Source organism: Triticum dicoccoides, chromosome 2B (genome assembly GCF_002162155.2).
Source record: "Triticum dicoccoides isolate Atlit2015 ecotype Zavitan chromosome 2B, WEW_v2.0, whole genome shotgun sequence".
Lineage (NCBI taxonomy): Eukaryota > Viridiplantae > Streptophyta > Magnoliopsida > Poales > Poaceae > Triticum > Triticum dicoccoides.
In genome coordinates, this window is record NC_041383.1 from 393,666,573 (window position 1) to 393,671,302 (window position 4,730).

Here is a 4,730-nt window from a genome sequence, read left to right on the forward strand (position 1 = left end):
TGTCCGGGCTCGTCCGTTTGGGGTAAAACGGACAAACAAGGCGGCCCAACGCGCGGGAGCAAACGGACTTTTGTCCGTTTTGTGTCCGCTTTCGACCCATCCGTGCCCAAGTTTGCGCCGCTTTTGGGATGAAACGGACACCACGCGGACGTGCCGGCCGTCTGCGCGTGTCCTCCCCTGCCCCCCTGGCCCGCCCGTCGGTGCACAGGACGGGCCTTTTTCTATCCGCCCCTCCCTCCCTCCGGCCGCATCCACTCCACTCTTCCCCACTCTTCCCCACTCTTCCCCTCTCTTCCCCTCGCCGCCGCCGGCAGCCCGCTGCCTTTGCAGCCGTGCAACTCGGACACGCGCTTGCCCAGCCCCTTCCTCTCGTCGCCGCCGAGCTACCCAAGCACGGCCACCTTGTTTGCGCACCCGCCGGCCGGATTTGGGGCGGATCCGGTCGGTCTTGAGCTCGCCCGGCTGTGGGAGGCCGGGCCACGCCATGGACTAGTCGGGCACCTCGCCGGAAGGCCCTGGCAGGGCCGCAAGGCCACATACAGGCAATGGCTCGTCCTCTAGCCGCTCGGATCTGCACCGTCGGTGGTCCACCGGCAGATACGCGAATGGCGGCCGGCCGGGCTCGGTGCTTGCCCAAAAGCTCGTCGGCGCACCGTTGCCCCTCATCAAGTGCGACCACTGCCCAAGGGTGGTCGTGCGCCGCGTGTCTACAACGTCGGAGCATCCCGGATGGGTGTTCATCAAGTGCTTAAACGATAAGGTATGTGCTCTTTTTAGCTTCGGTTTGTGCTCTTGGATTAGACTAGTGGTGCTAACTTTAAGTTTTATTGTGTAGAATGGATGCAAGTTTTGGTATTGGAAAGAAGAATATATCGATATATTGATAGAGCGAAATATAGTGCATGTTCGTGCACTTTTAGCTAGCTAGAGGCTTTAGATGAGACAAGTGCACTTGTTGCTAGATTAGAGGCTAGCCACGATACTCCGTGCCAAGAAGCAACAAGGCACGATACTACGTGTGAGGAAGCAACGTCGACTTCTGGCTTGAAGAAGAAAGGAGGGTGCAACGTCGTGCCTCCTCCACAGATCAACAATGAGTGCATCGAGAAGGCGCTAACCCAACTCTAGGGAGCAGTTATGGAAGTTGGGTATCTTCTCAAATGTATTCTTGTGGTTCTTGTTTTCTTTGGCCTTACTTTACTAGTTAAAATGTAATGATGTATTGTCATGTACCAAAAATGAATGATAAAAAAAGTTTAAGGACTTGCAAAGAAATGTGCACACGGACAAGATGCGGCCGGGATGCGTCCGCGCGCTGGACGCACGGCCACCGCATCCCGGAAACTGCCCGGACACGACCCAATCCCCCTACCCAAACGGACAGAATCCGGACAAAACGGACGTCCGTTTAGAGTCGCGCGGTGGAGTTGGCCTTATGAATGCACTCCAGAGTCTGCACCTGGAAAGAGCTAGCAACCCGCACCCGAATCTGCTAGAACTTTTTTTTTCAATCCGAGTACCAAATATTCTATCCTATTTAGCACTCCGCTTCTTCCTCCTCGTCTCATCTCATCTCATCTCCCCCACCGAACCACGATATACCACACCAGAAATCTTGCTATGAACTCGATATTGCTGCAATGGAACCGCCGATAGAGGTCTAGCTAGCCGCTGGAAGATTCGGATCAGTTTGCCTTAGGGGCCGGAAAAACCGATTGAGCTAGTTTAATTACGAAGGTTCAACACAGACAAGAATGGTCCATCTTTTGCAATGCAGTGGCAGTACCCACATGTCGTTGCCTCTGTTCTTCCTCTCGGTCCTCCTCCTCCCCTTCTTGGAGTCGGCATATTCGGATGCCGGTAAGACCTCTAGTGCTCATCCCAATGTTTCTAGTTTGAAACAGTCATTCCACATTTCCGTGGTACTTTCTTACTCAACTATACTTTCTCAATTTCTGTCACAGGGAGGTTGCCACTGAGGTTACTAGAGATTGGCAGCAGTAAGGTACAAATAATCAGCTAGTTGTTGCTGTTGCCTGATGGACCTTTGCTCGTGCTACAGTGCTAATTAAGCATTGTTTTGTTAATGTCATAAGAGGAGGGGGGACGCAGAGGGGAGATGATGAAGATGGAACGGAGTGGCCTGATCGGATCAAGGCCACCAAGGTGTGAGAGGGTGTGCATGTCTTGTGGCCACTGCGAGGCAGTGCAGGTGCCCATAGTGCCACAGGATCACAAGCAGAGAGCTGGCCGAGAACACCATGATGCGGCGAGTGACATCAGCGCAGCAATGCTCACCACCTACAGGGTCAATGGTGGCATCTCCGACTACAAACCTCTGAGCTGGAAGTGTAGGTGTGGAAGCATGATACTTGATCCATGAAGTATTCAACAGTCTCAAGTTCTCAACTCAACAATCAGGATCACTTCAATTGTGCAAACATGTAGAGATGTCCTGATTTTTTCCCACTTTTTTTCGTTTTCTTCTTCTTTTCAAGTTTCCTCCAGACCAGAGGTTCAAGAGGGAGAATGAGCTGCAAATTTGTTGTACATTTAGGAAGCAGTTTTGCCCACAAAATATAATCAATGAATGTACCAGGACCTGGCCTGACTTTAGGGCAGTAGAGGCAAGTGAATTATTTAGTATTCACTCCGTTGCAAAATATAATGCGTCCTTGAATTTCGTGCTTCAACTTTGACCATAAATTTAACCAACAAAACCGACTGCTGCGGGAGCAAAAGTTATACCAGTAAATTTGTATTCAAAAGAGGTTTTCAATTATATAATTGTTGCTTCTGTCCTAGTCGGTCTCGTTGGTTAAATTTATGGTCAAAGTTGAACCTCGAAAAACACAAACGCACTATATTTTGAAACGAAGGAAGTATGCATTTATTTCAATTTGGCCATGGGCTCTTGTTGCGGTAGGGACAAACATCTGGTCTGCTGAATACTGTATAAGACAGCATCAGGGACTACACCAATGTTAGGTAGGCCACTTATCACTGCCACCAAACAAATAACGATTAACCTGAATGTCGATTTTATTTCAGTTCAAGCAACCTTGCTAAGCTATGATATTATTGGAAGATGCAAGCCTAAGCAACATACCACTGATCACTGTCACAACGACAATGTTTTTTTTTACATTCAAAATCTCCTTTATTCGTTTATAAGAATTGTTCCATCGTTTACAATCACGGGGATCAGTATTAGCAGTGGCAGCTTTTCTTTTCTTGTTCTGAAAAAGGAGAAAGAGGGCTGCAGCTTTGGGGTGACGAAAAGCTTGTGATGACTTGACATTTCTGCAGCTGAGGCTGAAGAAAAGGAGGAACTTGACCAAGGAAATGGATGGTAGCTCGTAGACCGCTCCCCGCTGGATTAGATGCTGATGCGGAGCCTGAATCCGGCTGGTGCGGTGTGGTGTGGTGTGCTCTCCCTTTCATGTCACGGCTGGCTCGAGCTGCAGCCGGACTCGTCCTGCATGCAAGCCACTGTGCCGCAGCGTGGCACCGGGCACAGATCTGGCGAGACCACCATTGCAATGCCGTGCGCCGTGCTGCATGCATGATAATTTGAATCGGAATGGCCAGGTGCTGTCCGTCACATCCGAGTGAATACCATAAAACTACCATTTTCTGCATAGAGTTTTAAAAAACCATTAAATTTTAGTTTGTCGCTGATACCTTTCAGAATTGGCGTCGGTTGTTTCACGAAATCAAAATCACCAAGTGTTTTACAATTGATCGTGATCATGACATGTCAGACCCGCTCTTAAACAAACTGTTTTGTTTGACTGTTTAGTTTAACCGTTAACTTACATGTGGGGCCACATGTAAGTTGCCTCTTCTTCTCTTCTCCAGTGCCGGCCATCTTCTTCCATCCCCTCGTGTGCCCAACCTGCTGGCGACGACCCTTCCGTCCCCTCACGCGCCCACCCCTTGGAGAGGTGACGGCGCCTTGCTGGCGCTCGTGTGCCCACCCTGTCGGGGATGCCTGCGCTGAGGCAGTTGCTCTCTTGTGGCAGGGGCAACCACATCCCGCTGGCCACGACCACGACTGGGCAACGAAAGAGCCGTCTCAAGGGAGTTGCCGTCATGAAGGAGCGTGACCGTGTCATACACCGAAGGTGGCTCACTGAGGGGAGCCTGACAGAAGGCCTACCAGAAGGGTCTACGGGGCCCAGCGATAGAAGGGAGACCGAAGGGAAGGATAACCACCTAGCAACATCTTCCCACCAGGGGCGGCGGCGACCTAGATCACATCTCTCTCTGTAAAACGCTAACCTCCACCGTGTATATAAGGAGAGGCTAGGGGGCTCTCCTTCCCATCTATTCTAAGATAGGTCAACTGTCGATAGCAATCTTATCTACATCATTGTATTCCATCGCACAAGGTATCCTTCCATCATGAATAACAACAAAAAGCAGGACGTAAGGATTACTCTTCGGAGGCCCGAACCTGGGTAGCTTATGCGTGCGGGATCCGTTCTGGTACTTCGAATCTCTTTCAGCACCCTATCAAGAGATTTGACTTTTTTTCTGCACAGTAAGTTGGCGTGCCAAGAACGAACTACGCTGGCCGGAGATCTAATTCGGGGCACAGATCTAGATGAGCCCGGCGTGAACCTTCGCCTTCGGCTCTTTAGAGCTGCCAACTAACAGTTGGGGGCAACTCTTCGACATTACGCCCTCACCTTATATCGACTACATGCGCTTCGGGTCAACCAAGT

At 50.5% G+C, this 4,730-nt stretch overlaps 1 pseudogene; it reads left to right on the plus strand.

Moving 5' to 3' along the window:
• The first annotated feature begins 1,590 nt into the window (after positions 1–1,590).
• Positions 1,591–2,556, plus strand: LOC119367735 (annotated as a pseudogene).
• The last annotated feature ends 2,174 nt before the right edge of the window (positions 2,557–4,730 follow it).